At 46.3% G+C, this 18,000-nt stretch overlaps 1 protein-coding gene across 1 annotated transcript in view; it reads right to left on the bottom strand.

Annotated features, from left to right (window-relative positions):
* INPP5B (inositol polyphosphate-5-phosphatase B) overlaps positions 1–18,000 on the bottom strand; it is an 83,276-nt gene that overhangs the window by 46,860 nt on the left and 18,416 nt on the right.

Here is an 18,000-nt window from a genome sequence, read left to right on the forward strand (position 1 = left end):
TTCAGCTATACTCACTCTTTGTTGAGTCTCCCACAATTACCACTGTTCCTGTCCTGGACTTCAATCCGGCCTCCCACATTATCCGGATACCACACCTGACCCCCATGACTGTATCTCTCTGATCCACCAGACATTCACTCCATTTCCCCGTATTTCCTTCTTTCCTGTTCCTCACCCTGATCACACTTGGTTTATTGATGGCAGTTCCACTAGGCCTAATCGCCACTCACCAGCAAAGGCAGGCTATGCTATAGTATCTTTCACATCTATCATTGAGGCTACTGCTCTGGCCCCCTCTACCACCTCTCAGCAAGCCAAACTCGTTGCCTTAACTCAGGCCCTCACTCTTGCAAAGGGACTATGCATCAATATTTATACTCACTCTAAATATGCCTTCCACATCCTACACCACCATGCTGTTATATGTGGGCAGAAAGAGGTTTCCTCACTACTCAAGGGTCCTCCATCATTAATACCTCTCTAATAAAAACTCTTCTCAAGGCTGCTTTAGGTCCAAAGGAACCTGGAGTCCTTCACTGCAAGGGCCATCAAAAGGCATCGGATCCCACTGCTCAGGGCAACACTTATGCTGATAAGGTAGCTAAAGAAGCAGCTAGCGTTCCAATTTCTGTTCCTCACGGCCAAGACTAGACAGTACTTTTACCTCTTGCCCTTCTCAGAATTAGAGCCTGTCCTCAAGATGCTACAGGGTAGAGTCCATTTGAACTTGTATATGGACGCACTTTCTTGCTTGGCCCCAACCATGCCCAGACACCAGCCCTCTAGGCAACTACCTTCCAGTCCTCCAGCAGGCTAGACAGGAAATTCATCAGGCTGCTAATCTTCTCTTGCCTACTCCAGATTCTCAGCCATATGAAGACACCCTAGCTGGATGATCAGTTCCTGTTAAGAATCTGACCCCTCAAACTCTACAACCTCCGTGGACCGGACCCCACTTAGTCATCTATAGTACCCCAATGGCTGTTCATTTGCAGGACCCTTCCCCCGTTAGGTTTATCATTCCAGAATAAAGCTGTGTCCGTCAAACAGCCAGCCTGATCTCTCCCTTTCCTCCTGGAAGTCACAAGTACTCACCCCTACTTTCCTTAAACTCATTCGCGTTTCTGAAGAGCAGTAATAACCCTTATGAGCCTAATACAGTCCTTCATTCTATTAGGTCTATTTGTCCTTACCCTACTTTTTACAACAGGGCTTTACGCAGTCACCCCTACTACTTGGACTGCACCCCAAAAACTTATCATCCCTACTACCTTCTGTCTAGTCGTACTCCTATTCACAATTCTCAACTACTTGTAAATGCCCTGCACTTGTTTACATTGCCGGTTTACAATTTTCCTCCAAACCATTGTAGCGGATTATCTCCTGGTACTATCCCCAATCCATCACTCTTGACTCCCTCTTAGAGTGGATAGATGAACTTTGCTGACAGGGCACCCTCCAATACTTTCACCCTGATGAAGTCCTCTTCTTAACTTTTATACTCACTCTTATTCTCGTTCCCATTCTTATGCCACCCTCTACCTCTCCCCAGCTATCTCCACTACACTATCAATCTCACTCACTCTCTCCTAGCCGTTTCTAAGCCTTCTTTAACAAACAATTGCTGGCTTTGCATTTCTCTTTCCCCCAAAATCACCAAGGCCTCGACTTACTCACGGGCGCGGTGGCTCACACCTGTAATCCCAGCACTTTGGGAGGCCGAGGCGGGCGGATCACAAGGTCAGGAGATCGAGACCATCCTGGCGAACACTGTGAAACCCCGTTTCTACTAAAAATACAAAAAATTAGCCGAGCATGGTGGCGGACTACAGGGTCGCAGCTGTTCGAGAGGCTGAGGCAGGAGAATGGTGTGAACCCGGGAGGCGGAGGTTGCAGTGAGCCGAGATCGCGCCACTGCGCTCCAGCCTGGGCGACAGAGCCAGACTTTGTCTCAAAAAAAAAAAAAAAAAGAGGGGACTCTGGGCTGGGCGCAGAGGCTCACGCCTGTAATCCCAGCACTCTGGGAGGCCAAGGCGGGCGGATCACAAGGTCAGGAGATTGAGACCATCCTGGCTAACATGGTGAAACTCTGTCTCTACTAGAAATACAAAAAATTAGCTGGGCATGGTGGCAGGTGCCTGTAGTCCCAGCTACTCGGGAGGCTGAGGCAGGAGAATGGCATGAACCCGGGAGGCGGAGTTTGCAGTGAGCCAAGATCACGCCACTGCACTCCAGCTTGGGCGACAGAGCAAGACTCTCTCTCAAAAAACAAAAAACAAAAAAAAGGTGGGGGGGCTCTGTATATTTTTAAATGAAGAATGTTGTTTTTACCTAAATCAGTCTGGCCTGGTATATGACAACATAAAAAAACTCAAGGATAGAGCCCCAAAACTCGCCAACCAATCAAATAATTACACTGAACCCCCTTGGGCACTCTAATTGGATATCCTGGGTCCTCCCAATTCTTAGTCCTTTAATACCTGTTTTTCTCCTTCTCTTATTCCGACCTTGTGTCTTCCGTTTAGTTTCTCACTTCTTACAAAACCGCATCCAGGCCATCACCAATTATTCTATATGACAAACGCTCCTTCTAACAACCCCACAATATCACCCCCTACCTCAAAATCTTTCTTCAGTTTAATCTCTCCCACTGTAGGTTCCCACACCACCCCAATCCCACTCGAAGCAGCTCCTCAGTTTAATCTCTCCCACTCTAGGTTCCCACGCCGCCCCTAATCCCACTCAAAGCAGCCCTGAGAAGCATCGCTCATTATCTCTCCATACCACCCCCAAAAAACGTTCGCTGCCCCGACACTTCACCACCATTTTTTTTGTTTTGTTTTTCTTATTAATATAAGAAGACAGGAATGTCAGGCCTCTGAGCCCAAGCTAAGCCATCATATCCCCTGTGACCTGCACATATACATCCAGATGGCCTGAAGCAACTGAAGATCCACAAAATAACTGAAAATAGCCTGAACTGATGACATTCCACCATTGTGATTTGTTCCTGCCCCATCCTAACTGATAGGACATATTCTCCCCCTGCCCTTAAGAAGGTACTTTGTAATATTCTCCCCTGCCCCTAAGAATGTACTTTGTATACCTATCCCAAACCTATAAGAACAATGATAATCGCACCACCCTTTGCCGACTCCTTTCTCGGACTCAGCCCGCCTGCACCCGGTGAAATAAACAGCCTTGTTGCTCACACAAAGCCTGTTGGTGGACTCTTCACATGGAAGCACGTGACATAATCCACCTCTTGTTTAGCATATAATCAAGAAATTTTAAAAAATTAAAACAGGCAACTAGTAGCCCTCAGGGCTGCTCTATGGAGTAGCCATTCTTTATTCCTTTCGTTTCTTAATAAATTTGCCTTTACTTTATAGATTGGCCTTGAATTCTTTCTTGCTCAAGATCTAAGAACCCTCTCAGCCCGGGCGACAGAGCAAGACTCCATCTCAAAAAAAAAAAAAAAAGATCTAAGAACCCTCTCTTGGAGTCTGGCTCGGGACCCCTTTCCGGTAACGATTTTTGGAACAAAACCCAAACCTCTGAGTACTGCATGAAAAGACATTTATAAATAGCTTCAGACTTCCTCTCCAGCCCCATTTCCCATGCCCCCTGGAAGCTTCTCTCTCTTACCTCCCAATCCAGTCACACCAAACTTACCTTTTCAGACACTGCCTATTCACTCCACCCCTGATCCTGGGTACATCTTTCCACATCCCAATTCCACCTTCACGTGATGAACTACAAACTCATCCTTCAAGACTCAGTTCAGGAGTTATCTTCAAAAAGCTTTCTCTGGCCCTCTCCTTACATTCTCACATAATGATTCCATGATAATGATTCCATTATGATAACGGAACCACACCTGGGTTCAACTGTTCCTATCTGTCTTACCTCTACACCTAGACCACAAGATTCTTGGAAGCAGGGGCTGATGTGCTATCTCTGTGGCCCCAGCTCACCACAATATATGGCACACAGCAGGCAGGCAGTAAACACACCCTAAACAAGCAGCCCCCAGGCAGATTAAGCTCAGTGTGATTTTTCTGTGTACTCATTGACCACCTTTCATGCTGACAATTGAAACCATTTCCCCAGGAGCAGCCTACCAAGTAAGTCAACAAGCTACCGTAACAACTGCAGCTTGATTGTGATGTGTAAAAGTGCAAGTGTTCTATTTTTCTTGCAAATTCTATGCTTTGTACTGCATATTCTGTAGAAACAAAACTCACACATGCCTCACTAAATAGACAATGTTGACCCTCGAGGCGCCTTCCTTAGCCCAAGCAGCAACATGGCCTAATATACACCCATAAGCCCTTATCTGAAGCCCCTTGGGCCAAGTGTATTTTGGAATTCAGAATTTGGGGGATTTTAGGAAGATAACACATTACCTATATCAAATACTATATAACCACCACAGCAGGGTCTGAGGCAATACCCAATTAATCAAATGCTTTTATATTTCCACAGTATAACTTATGAATAGTAATACCGAGTGGGATAAACAAAGCCTATAAATAGTCTCATGTCAGTTCAAGCAAGTCTTACTGCCAAATTGAGCTTAGGTCAAACTTACAAGAAAAATTTGTTCCAGCCTTCAGAGCTTTCAGGACTTCAGAACTGCTAATAAGGGATTGAGGATGGTAGTTAATGAGCATGGCCTGACATACTTATATGCATTAGAAAGGACTGGAGTATATGTCTATGTGCATAGATACCATGCTTATAAATATTCACATATGCTGTATTTGTATGGACCCACACACAGACAAATGGAAAGTCTGGAAGGGTGTACAGCAAAATGTTAACGGTAGTCATTTCTCAGTGGTTACATTTGTTTTTATTTTTGCTTATATGTATTTCTTAGAGTTAGCTATAATAACCTATTTTTTGTGTTTTATATACATACACAGGCTTTGGAGTCAAAGACACGTTTTACTGAGAAAGTTATCTAACTTCTCTAAGCATCTGCTTCCTCATCTGAATAAGATAACAGTGTCTGCCTCATATGATTGCTGTCTTCTTTTCCCGTGGTTAACTTGAGGGTATCCCTCACTGCATGACCAAGAGGTGTTCTAGAAGCCAAATAAGATGTGTTGGAGCCGGGCGCGGTGGCCCACGCCTGTAATCCCAGCACTTTAGGAGGCGGAGGCGGGTGGATTACGAGGTCAGGAGATCGAGACCATCCTGGCTAACACAGTGAAACCCTGTCTCTACTAATACAAAAGATTAGCCGGGCGTAGTGGCGAGCGCCTATAGTCCCAGCTACTTCGGAGGCTGAGGCAGGAGAATGGCGTGAACCCAGGAGGTGGAGGTTGCAGTGAGCCGAGATTGTGCCACTGCACTCCAGCCCCTGGGCGACAGAGCAAGACTCCATCTCAAAAAAAAAAAAAAAAGGCCGGGCGCGGTGGCTCAAGCCTGTAATCCCAGCACTTTGGGAGGCCGAGACGGGCGGATCACAAGGTCAGGAGATCGAGACCATCCTGGCTAACACGGTGAAACCCCGTCTCTACTAAAAATACAAAAACTAGCCGGGCGAGGTGGCAGGCTCCTGTAGTCCCAGCTACTCGGGAGGCTGAGGCAGGAGAATGGCGTAAACCCGAGAGGCGGAGCTTGCAGTGAGCTGAGATCCGGCCACTGCACTCCAGTCCGGGCGACAGAGCGAGACTCCGCCTCAAAAAAAAAAAAAAAAAAAAACAAAAAAACAAAACAAAAAAAAGGCCGGGCGCGGTGGCTCAAGCCTGTAATCTCAGCACTTTGGGAGGCCGAGACGGGCGGATCACGAGGTCAGGAGATCGAGACCATCCTGGCTAACACGGTGAAACCCCGTCTCTACTAAAAAATACAAAAAAACTAGCCGGGCGAGGTGGCGGGTGCCTGTAGTCCCAGCTACTCGGGAGGCTGAGGCAGGAGAATGGCATAAACCCGGGAGACGGAGCTTGCAGTGAGCCAAGATCCGGCCACTGCACTCCAGCCTGGGCGACAGAGCGAGACTCCGTCTCAAAAAAAAAAAAAAAAAAAAAAAAGGATCTGTTGAAGGCCCAGACCTATGAAACAAAGATAAACAGCAAGGCCTTGATTTTAACACCCTGTAGCCAGGCCTACCACTGAATTGGAGTCTGGGTTTTTCTTGTTTTTTTGAGATGGAGTCTCACTCTGTCGCCCAGGCTGGAGTTCAGCGGCACAATCTTGGCTCACTACAACCTCTGCCTCCCAGGTTCAAGTGATTCTTGTGCCTCAGCCTCCCAAGTAGCTGGGATTACAGGTGCCCACCACCACACACAGCTAATTTTTGTATTTTTAGTAAAGATGAGGTTTTGCCATCTTGCCCAGTCTGGTCTCGAACTCCTGACCTCAAGTGATCCACCCACCTCGACCTCCTAAAGTGCTAGGATTAACAATCTGAGCTTTTTCTTCTTCATTTTCTTTTTGAGGCAAAGTTTTGCTCTTGTTGCCCAGGCTGGAGTGCAGTGGCATGATCTCGGCTCACTACAACCTCCGCCTCCCGGGTTCAAATGATTCTCTTGCCTCAGCCTCCCGAGTAGCTGGGATTACAGGCATGCACCACCGCCATGCCTGGCTAATTTTGTACTTTTAGTAAAGACGGGGTTTCTCCATGTTGGTCAGGTTAGTCTAAAACTCCCAACCTCAGGTCGATCCGCCCGCTTCAGCCTCCCAAAGTGCTGGGCTTTTCTAAAACATGCCATCATATAAGGAAAAAATAAATTCAAACCAAAATGGAAATACCGCATTTCTTTTGAGAATCATCTGAGAGGCAGCAACATTACTTCTTCATTCAGTTGCTCCTTCTGTCTCCTTTTGCTCTTTTCCTCCTCCATGCCCCCTAGTTATTTGTAGGTACTCCCCAAGCCCTAGACCAGTACTGTCCAATAAAACTTTTTTGATGATGAAAATATAACTGTGCTGTCCAATATATATTGAACACTTAAAATATGGCTTGAGGCCGGGCGTGGTGGCTCATGCCTATAATCGTAGCACTTTGGGAGGCCAAGGCCAGCGGATCAGGCAGTCATGAGTTTGAGACCAGCCTGGCCAACATGGTGGCCATGGTGAAACCCCGTCTCTACTAAAAATATAAAAATTACCTGGGCACGGTGGTGGGCACCTGTAATCCCAGCTACTCGGGAGGCTGAGGCAGGAGAATTGCTTGAACCCAGGAGGCAGAGGTTGTAGCGAGCTGAGATTGTGCCACTGCATTCCTGCCAGGGTGACACAGCAAGACTCTGTCTCAGGGGGAGAATGAGAGGAAATGAAAAACTGATTTTTTTTCTTTTTCTTTTATTTGAGAAAGGGTCATGCTCTGTCACCCAAGTTGAAGTGCAGTGGTGCAATCTTGGCTCACTGCAACCTCTAGAGCCTCCCGGGTTCAAGCAATTCTCCTGCCTCAGCCTCCCTAGTAGCTGGTATTACAGGCATGTGACACCACACCTGGATAATTTTTGTATTTTCAGTAGAGACAGGGTTTCACCATGTTGGCCAGGCTGCTATCAAATTTCTGACCTCAAGCAATCCGCCGGCCTAGGCCTCCCAAAGTGCTGGGATTACAGGCATGAGCCACTGCGCCCAGCCAAAAAACTGAATTTTTTATTTGGTTTTATCTAAATTAAGTTTAGCCTGTAATCTCAGCACTTTGGGAGTTCAAGAGGGAGAATGGCTTGAGGCCAGGAGTTTGAGACCAGCCTAGTCAATCAACATAGCAAGACCCCATCTCTTAAAAAAAAAAAAAAAAAAAAAGCCAGATATGGCTAGTGACTACCATACTGGACAGTGCAAATCTAGACCTTGCTCTTCCTCCTCTACGAGGAACCCACCAGCCATCCTGGTTGATTATGAATGGGGATGACCAGCCCTGTCTGAGCTCAGCACCTCCACTGTCCCCTGGGCATTTCTACAAGATATTCTGTATGCAGGGGGGACCCAGGTAAAACTGTAGTCTGATTCTGGACTCTTTCCCTGAGTTCTCCCACCTGTTACCAGCACCATCATTCTTCCTATCAGCCAGGTGTACAGCAGTCTTGCCATCAGCTCCTCTCTCTCCTTGGGCCCCCCAGAGAGACTTATTCATCTGTTTCTTCAGTCTCACAGCTGCCTTCCTCCAGGCTACCATCTCCTCACTTGCTACCTCAGGAGTCTCCCAACTAAGAGATCTTCCCACTTCTCCCTACGCATTTCGCCTCTGCACTTGGCCTGATTAAACTCTGATTTCATCTCTCTCTGCTCTAAATCTTCCTGTATTACACCACTGCCTACAAGTTAAGAGCCAAACTGGTTCAACTGGCACCTGACACTCTTTGCATATTGGCTCTACTCCCCCTCATCAATCCATCACCTACAGACAGCCCGATCTAAAAGGATAGATTCTTCACACACGCCATCCGCAATCCTGCCTTCATATGAAGTTCCTCCTACTTTTTGGCCACCTCTCCTTCGAAGCCCAGCCTCAACTCCTACCTCCACCTTCATGAAGTCCTCCCCAGCCACATAAGTCCTCAGTAGTCATTTCTCTGAATTTTGAGTGTCTTCCTGTCTATATAACATGTCTGGCACTTTAAGAAACAAAGTGTTTTGGAAAACGCCTCGGGCTTTAGAATAAAATAGAGCTGGTGATGTTACTGACTCCATCCATCACCTCATATGAACCCTCAAACAAATTATTTAATTTGCTTCCTCATGTAAAACGGAAGTAATGCTACCATACTTACGGGGACCTCAAAAGGATAAACAAATACAATCTACATGGGTCACGAACCTAGCACAATGCCTGGTACACACCAGACATTCAGGAACTGTTCTTTTCCCTCTTCTCCATCATTCCTAATCCCCCACTGCTTTAATAATGATGACTACCATTTATCAAGTACCTCTCATAGTTAGGTGCTATGTTCAATGCTTCATGTATTATGTTTGATTATTAGCCTTGTTTTACAAATAAGGATATTGAGGTCTACAGCAGATAGCAGACATGCTCCAGGACATAGAGCCAGTAAATGGTGCAGCTGACATTAAAACCCAGATCTGCTTGACTCCAAAGTCCCACAGCCTCCCATTTTGCATACATGAGGACAACATCATCAGTGAAACTATAAACTCCCAGGGGTAAGTATGATGTGACGAGAAGGTTTAAATCTGTTTGGATAACCAAGCAAAAGTATCAGCACAGTCTGTACGGGATATGTCAGAGTGTGGCTGTCACTGCTGGGTGGAGATCACATCCTACCCTTCCTGAGCACCTACTAGACAGGTCTAGGAGGAGGTGTCCCCTTCTATCTTCTCAGTCACCAGACTTTGCAATGCATCCCATTTCCAGCATCCTGGAAGAACCTGCAAAACCACGTGAGCAAAATACCTGCAAACCATGTAATTCAAAATACCTGACAGTTCAAACTGACTGGATTAAGTGAGTAGGTTCAATGCTTGCCAGCAACATCATGCCCTGCACACACCACCAGGGGGACATTCCCCAGGCTCTCTAAGTCTGAGACAGGGTCTTCCATACTAGCAAAGAATTCATGGGGAAATAAACCAGTCTAGATCCAACTACCTAGAATACAAGTCAGGCTCTGTTGATGATGACAACGATAGTATTATAAATATTAATAATATTAAAAGCAAATACTTGGCCAGGTGCAGTGGTTCATGCCTGTAATCCCAGCACTTTGGGAAGCCGAGGTGGGCAGATCACCTGAGGTCAGGAGTCCAAGACCAGCCTTGCCAAAATGGCAAAATCCCGTCTCTACTAAAAATACAAAAAAATTAGCCAGGCGTGGTGGCAGGCACCTATAATCCCAGCTACTCGGGAGGCTGAGGCATAAGAATCACCTGACCCAGGAGGCAGAGGTTGCAGTGAGCCAAGATCATGCCACTGCACTCCGGCCTGGGAAACAGAGCAAGACTACATCTCAAAAAAAAAAAAAAAAAAAAAGAACAAATACTTAAGGCTTACTGCATATCGAGTGCTGTTTAAATCACTTTACATATATTTTATCCTCACAACTACTATATGAGGTAGGTGTTGTTACTATGTCCACATTACAGATAGGAGATATACACAGAGAGGTTAAATAACTTGCCCAAGAGCACACAGTAGTAAATGGCACACAGCCAGGGTTCAAACCTAGGGAATCTGAGCCAAGAGTCTGTGTTCTCAACCAATAAACTGTATCACCAAGGAGCAAACAAGGGGCTCAGAAAGCATTTCTAGCAGAGAAAATAACTTCATCAAAGCACAAAGATAAGGCATTATAATATGCTTGGAAACAAGTAATAATAAGTAGGATAAATAAGTAGGGAAAAGTTTTATTTGAGAAGCACTAGGGATACAAAAGAAGAGTGCGGCCAGGCGCGTTGGCTCATACCTGTAATCCCAGCACTTTGGGAGGCCGAGGCAGGCAGATCACTTGAGGTCAGGAATTCGAGACCAACCTGGCCAACATGGAGAAACCCTGTCTCTACTAAAAATACAACTATTACCCGGGTGTGGTGGTGGGCACCTGTAATCCCAGCTATTTGGGAGGCTGAGGCAGGAGAATCACTTGGACCCAGGAGGCGGAGGTTGCAGTGAGCCGAGATTGCAACATTGCACTCCAGCCCAGGTGACAGAGTGAGACTCTGTCTCCAAAAAAAAAAAAAGAAGAAGAAGAAGAGTGTAAGAATTAGGGCTCAAGTGTGACCTAGGGCTCAAGTGTGACCTGAGTTCTATTTTCGACTCCACCAATGACCAGGTGAGTGACTACAAGCATGTTACCTACCCTCTCTAAGCCTCAATCTCCCAGGTGAAAAATAGAGATTCTCGGCCAGGCATGGTAATCCTGGCACAGTAATCATGCCTATAATTCCAGCACTTTGGGAGGCCGAGGCAGGCGGATCACAAGGTTAGGAGATCAAGACCATCCTGGCTAACACGGTGAAACTCCATCTCTACTAAAAATACAAAAAATTAGCCGGGTGTGGTGGCAGGCACTTATAGTTCCAGATACTCAGGAGGCTGAGGTGGGAGAATGGCCTGAACCCGGGAGGCAGAGTTTGCAGTGAGCTGAGATCGCACCACTGCACTCCAGCCTGGGCAACAAAGCAAAACTGTCTCAAAAAAAAAAAAAAGTAGAGATCCTCTTATGGAACTTTTGTGACACAGTGTAAGGCCCATGGACTCAAAGTAAGTGCTTAATAAATGGTAAGTGCTACTAATAATGATAATAACAGTAGTAAATTTAGGCTAAGCTGTAAGACTTCAAACACCATGTGGAGTTTGGATTTTCCTCTTATGACAAAAAGGAGCTAAGTGTTTACCTAGCACATAGTACACAGGGCAGGTAACTCTTGAGTGACATTCATAACACAGGGCACCTGGCATTAAAAAGAATGGAAAAAAACCATTTTTTTCCATTTCAGGTTTGCCACCATCCCAAATTGTTTTGTTACTTTCTTCAAAGTTAAATAACCAAGTTTAGTTTTCTTTTTTCATTTCTTTTACATTTCTCAATTATCTCATAGCTTTAAAAAGAAGTGTCATTTAAAATGAACACAGGGCCAGGCACAGTGCCTCACACCTGTAATCTCCACACTTTGGGAGGCTGAGGCGGGAGGATCACCTGAGGTCAGGAGTTCGAGACCAGTCTGGCCAACATGGTGAAACCCTGTCTCTACTAAAAATACAAAAAAAATTTTTTTTTTTTGAGACGGAGTCTCGCTCTGTCGCCCAGCCTGGAGTGCAGTGGCCAGATCTCAGCTCACTGCAAGCTCCGCCTTCCGGGTTCACGCCATTCTCCTGCCTCAGCCTCCCGAGTAGCTGGGACTACAGGCACCCACCACCACGCCCAGCTAGTTTTTTGTATTTTTTTTAGTAGAGACGGGGTTTCACCATGTTAGCCAGGATGGTCTCGATCTCCCGACCTCGTGATCCGCCCGTCTCGGCCTCCCAAAGTGCTGGGATTACAGGCTTGAGCCACCGCGCCCGGCCACAAAAAATTTTTTTAAAAATTAATAAATAAAACAAAGACCAGGTGTACTGGCTCACACCTGTAATCCTAGCACTTTGGGAAGCCGAGGTAGGTGGGTCACCTGAGGTCATGAGTTCAAGACCAGCCTGGCCAACATGGCAAAACTCCATCTCTACTAATACAAAAACTAGCCAGGCGTGCTGGCGGGTGCCTGTAATTCCAGCTACTCGGGAGGCTGAGGCAGGTGAACTGCTTGAACCCAGGAGGTGGAGGCTGCAATGAGCTGAGATTGCGCCACTGCACTCCAGCCTAGGAAATAGAGCAAGACTGTCTCAAAAAAATAAAAATAAATAAAAATTGGCTGGGTGTGGAGGCAGACACCTGTAGTCCTGGCTATGTGGAAGGGTGAGGCAGAAGAACCACTTGAACACGGGAGGTGAAGGTTGCAGTGAGTCGAGATCATGCCATTGCACTCTAGCCTAGGTGACAGAGCTAGAATCCGTCTCAAGAAAATGAAAATTAAAATAATAAAAATAAACAAAAATTAGCCGGGTATGGTGGCACACGTCTGTAGTCCCAGCTACTTGGGAGGCTGAGGCAGGAGAACTGCTTGAACCTGGGAGGCGGACGTTGAGGTGAATCAAGATCACATCACTGCACTACAGCCTGGGCGATAGAGCGAGACTCCGTCTCAAAAAATAAAATAAAATAAAATAGACATCTCTAAAAACACATCTCATGCCAAGCAAACCTGTAAGCTCTAGACTGAAAATCCAGTTTGCACCCTGTGCAAATCCAATTTAGGCAAGGACTAAATATGACCAGTTTAGCTTTCAAGGAGGAAGACTACAGTGCGATTACTTTAGAGCAACAGGTTGGTTAGTGGTGATAGGCCCCTGGAGAGATGACTTGAATTTTTCCTTCTCAGGCTTCCCTTCAGTGGGCCTTCTGTGAACTGTCTGTGGTCTGGTGATAAAGCTAAAAGAGAAGTGGGCAAGAGCAAACCAGGAAGGGGGGAGGGCAATGCAGAGACGCAGAGCATGCTCAAAGAGGAAGGGAGCAGGAGCTGTTCAGGCCACAAAGCACCTCAGGCTAGAAATGGTATGGGTCTCTACAGTTCAACCAGAGAGAGATTTTTTGAGCACCTACTGATGTACAAGGCATTTGGCTGTCATTTGGGAAGGAGAGAGAATGCAAAATGCTAAAAGCAGCAAGTTCAAGCTTACAAAAATGTAGCTGAATGAGAAGTCGATAAAGAGGTGAAAAAGTACAGGGCTTTATCCGGAAACAATAACCAGTTAAGTCTGAAATAAAAGGAAATGAAGACAAGTTGTAGCAGATAAGACCAGAGAAGCAGGACCACCACACCAAGGAATTTGAACTTTATTCTATAGGCAACAGGGAGTGGTACAATATTCAAGTTCACATACAAAATAGTAGAACACGATCAAAGTTATGTTCTAAGGAGATCCCTAAGGGAGAGGGAAACTTGAGGTTGGAAAGACTTACAAGAAGACTACTGCAACAGTTCAGCTAAGAGGATACCAACATGAATGATGGGGATTTTGAAATGTAGGTAGATAGGCCGGGCGCGGTGGCTCAACCCTGTAATCCCAGCACTTTGGGAGGCCGAGATGGGTGGATCACGAGGTCAGGAGATCGAGACTATCCTGGCTAACACGGTGAAACCCCGTCTCTACTAAAAAATACAAAAAACTAGCCGGGCGTGGTGGCGGGCGCCTGTAGTCCCAGCTACTCGGGAGGCTGAGGCAGGAGATGGCGTGAACCCGGGAGGCGGAGCTTGCAGTGAGCTGAAGTGAGCTGAGATCCGGCCACTGCACTCCAGCCCGGGCAGCAGAGCGAGACTCCATCTCAAAAAAAAAAAAAAAAAAAAGAAATGTGGGTAGATAGAAGAGACACTGTAGAAAAAGAATGAACAGAATTTGCTTATTAGACATGAGAGCAGAAGGAAGAGTCAAGGATGCCCTGAGGTTGTTAGTGATTGCATTCAGAAATATGAAAATGGAGGGAGGAAAGGAGTAAGTGCAGTTCTGTTTTGTTTTGTTTTGTTTCGTTTTTTTGAGACGGAGCCTCACCGTGTTGCCCAGGCGACTCTGTGTTGCCCAGGCTGGAGTGCAGTGGCATGATCTCTGCCCACTGCAACCTCCGTCTCCAGGGTTCAAGTGATTCTCCTGCCTCAGCTTCCCAAGTAGCACGGATTACAGGCGCAAGCCATCACACCTGGCTAATTTTTGTATTTTTAGTAGAGACAGGTTTTCACCATATTGGCCAGGCTGGTCTCGAACTCCTGACCTCAGGTGATCCACCCACTTCAGCCTCCCAAAGTGGTGGGATTACAGGCGTGAGCCCCTGCACCCAGCCAATGCAGTTCTCATCAGGAAGAAATCCCCCTAGGATAGACCCTGAAGACAACAGCCAGGTTCCCAGTTCTCCGAGGTAAGCATTTACCATTTCTTTTTCTTTTCTTTTTTTTTTTTTTTTTGAGACAGTCTTGCTGTGTTGCCCAGGCTGGAGTGCAGTGGAGCGATCTGGGTTCACTGCAGCCTCTGCCTCCAGGGTTCAAGCGATTCTCATGCCTCAGCCTCCTGACTAGCTGGGACTACAGGCACATGCCATCCCGCCAGGCTAATTTTTGTATTTTTAGTAGAAATAGGGTTTCGCCATGTTGGCCAGGCTGATCTCAAACTCCTGGCCTCAAGTGACCCGCCCACCTCAGCCTCCCAAAGTGCTGGGATTACAGGCATAAGCCACCTCTCTTGGCCCGCATTTCCCATTTCTAATTGTATTTCCCAAATGAAAGCACATCTAAATAATTTAGCATTGCTTAAGTGCTGTGTGACTTTCCAGGAGGCAAACATTCACTCCCATTTTAAAGACATAAGAGGAAAGTTGAGACACATGTTTAATATTGTACAAAGAGGTCAGGTGTGGTGACTCATGCCTGTAATCTCAGTACTTCGGGAGGCTGAGGCGGGAGGATCACCTGAGGCCAGGAGTTTATGACCAGCCTGGGCAACACAGGGAGACCTTGTCTCTAAAAACAAAAAGACGCTGGGCATGGTGGCTCACACCTGTAATGCCAGCACTTTGGGAGGCCAAGGCAGGCGAATCACTTGAGGTCAGGAGTTCAAGACCAGCCTGGCCAACATAGTGAAACCCTGTCTCTACTAAAAATACAAAAATTAGTCCAGGCATGATGGCTCATGCCTATAATCCCAGCACTTTGGGAGGCCGAGGCAGGCGAATCACTTGAGGTCAGGAGTTCAAGACCAGCCTGGCCAACATAGTGAAACCCTATCTCTACTAAAAATACAAAAATTAGTCCAGGCATGATGGCTCATGCCTATAATCCCAGCACTTTGGGAGGCCAAGGCGGGCAGATCACCTGAGATCAGGAGTTCAAGACCAGCCTGGCCAACATGTTGAAACCCCGTCTTTACTAACAATTCAAAAAGTAGCCAGACATGGTAGCACATGCCTGTAATCTCAGCTACTTGGGAGGCTGGGGCAGGAGAATTGCTTGAACCCAGGAGGTGGAGGCTGCAGTGAGCAGAGATCACACCACTGCACTCCAGTCTGGGTGACAGAGTGAGACTCCGTCTCAAAAAATAAATAAATAAAATAAAAACAAAAATAAATAAAAACAAAAACAGAAAGTAATAGTGCACCAAGGAACAATGATAAAAAGAAAAATGTCCAGGCCACTTGATATCCACTTTGTTTAAATTCTCATTGTTGGCATTCCAAGAAAGAAAGTCTCTTCTCTTTTTTTTTTTTTTTTTGAGACGGAGTCTCGCTCTGTCGCCCAGGCTGGAGCGCAGTGGCCGGATCTCAGCTCACTGCAAGCTCCGCCTCCCGGGTTTACGCCATTCTCCTGCCTCAGCCTCCCAAGTAGCTGGGACTACAGGCACCCGCCAACTCGCCCGGCTAGTTTTTTGTATTTTTTAGTAGAGACGGGGTTTCGCCGTGTTAGCTAGGTTGGTCTCGATCTCCTGACCTCGCGATCCACCCGTCTCGGCCTCCCAAAGTGCTGGGATTACAGGCTTGAGCCACCGCGCCCGGCCGAAAGAAAGTCTCTTCTCATTCATACTGGCTAGCTTCGGTTCATGTATGGATTACCAATAACAAAACTGTTAGAGTGTAATTTATTTTATATGTTTATCTATTTAAATTCAGAGATATCGCTATGTTGCCCAGGCTCGTCTGGAACTCCTCAAATAAGACTTCTGCCTCAGGCCGGGCGCGGTGGCTCACGTCTGTAATCCCAGCACTTTGGGAGGCTGAGGCGGGTGGATCACAAGGTAGGAGATCGAGACCATCCTGGCTAACACGGTGAAACCCTGTCTCTACTCAAAATACAAAAAAATTAGCCGGGCAAGGTGGCGGGCACCTGTAGTCCCAGCTACTCAGGAGGCTGTGGCAGAAGAATGGCGTGAACCTGGGAGGCGGAGCTTGCAGTGAGCTGAGATCGTGCCACCACACTCCAGCCTGGGCGACAAAGCGAGACTCCATCTCAAAAAAAAAAAAAAAAAAAAAAAAAAAGACTCCTGCCTCAGCCTCCTAAGTACCTGGGACTACAGGTGTGCACCACTGTGCCAGGCTAACAGTGTATTTTAAGTAGCAAAGAAAAATATGCAAGTCAGCTAGCATCTATCCTCCAACAGTACAGTACCTTTCCTCTGATAAATACTGATGTCTCCCTCTTCCTGAACTGTCCCTCCCTGAGGATTTTTCTGTTCAAAGCTCCACTTCTAACTGAGTGTTTGTGGGTCACCTCACTTGCTCTCAACAATCACTGTAGAATTCCAAAACTGTTTTCAGAAGAAAAAAAAAGAATCTTTAGGGGGTTCTCTTGTACTAGAAACAAAAAACTGGGTTAAGTGGCACAAAGAAGGAAAATGGAGAGGGGAACAACAAAAGAAGAAAAACGAATACAGTTCTCTTTTGTTTAAGGAAACAAAGTGACCTAAAATAAGTTACTTAGGAGCCTGCAGAGCTTCCCACAAAGGTGGAAATTATGGGCGATATTTGTACTCTAAGATAAACAAAAGCAAATTTATTTTCTCCATGCTGAAAGGATATGTTGGTCACACAAGTTTTACCTATTAGTACTGACAAAACAAGATGAAAGAGAGAGTGAGAGAGAAAACCAACCCAGGGGCTATTTTGCTAACATGCTCTCTGGCTTCTACTCTGGTAAACTAGGTTACCCTTCATGTTACCCTCAGATATAAATAGCATTCATTTCCTTTCACTGGCCAGACAGACTTTAATACTTTGTTTCCTGGGTCCAGAAGAAAAAATATTTATAACACATCTCCTTTTAAATTTGAGTTACTACAAAGCTGGCTCATGTCTTTTTTTTTTTTTTTTTTGAGACGGAGTCTCACTGTCACTAGGCTGGCATGCAGTGGCACAATCTTGGCTCACTGCAACCTCTGCCTCTCGGTTCAAGCGATTCCCCTGCCTCAGCCTCTCGAGTAGCTGGAATACAGGTGCACTCCACCATGCCCAGCTAATTTTATTTTCGTAGGGATGGGGTTTCACCATGTTGGCCAGGATGGTCTGGAACTCCTGACCTTGTGATCCGCCCACCTCGGCCTCCCAAAGTGCTGGGATTACAGGCGTGAGCCACCGCGCCCAGCGAAGCTGGCTCATTTCTAATCAACTTTGGATTAAAAAAACCAAAATGTATTTGCTATTACTGCTTTGTTAAAATAGCCCAGAATGGCCCCTGTGGGACTTCTGAGTAGCCATTTCCTTTTTAGTGCATAGTTCAAAATCCTCCAGAATACAGCTCCAGGTCTTTGCGTGTACCCAGGATGCAATGCAGGTGAACATTTTACAGACTGACTCGGATAAGTACTAGGCCCTGTGCAGGATCCTCAATGGGGTTTTCTGAATAAGAGCAACTTCAGTTGCTAGATGGAAATAATGAGGCATTTCTCCCAAATCAGACTTCACTCTTTTTAAGGAAAGAAACAGCTGCACAAGGAAGTTAACA

Source organism: Rhinopithecus roxellana, chromosome 12 (genome assembly GCF_007565055.1).
Source record: "Rhinopithecus roxellana isolate Shanxi Qingling chromosome 12, ASM756505v1, whole genome shotgun sequence".
Taxonomy (NCBI): domain Eukaryota; kingdom Metazoa; phylum Chordata; class Mammalia; order Primates; family Cercopithecidae; genus Rhinopithecus; species Rhinopithecus roxellana.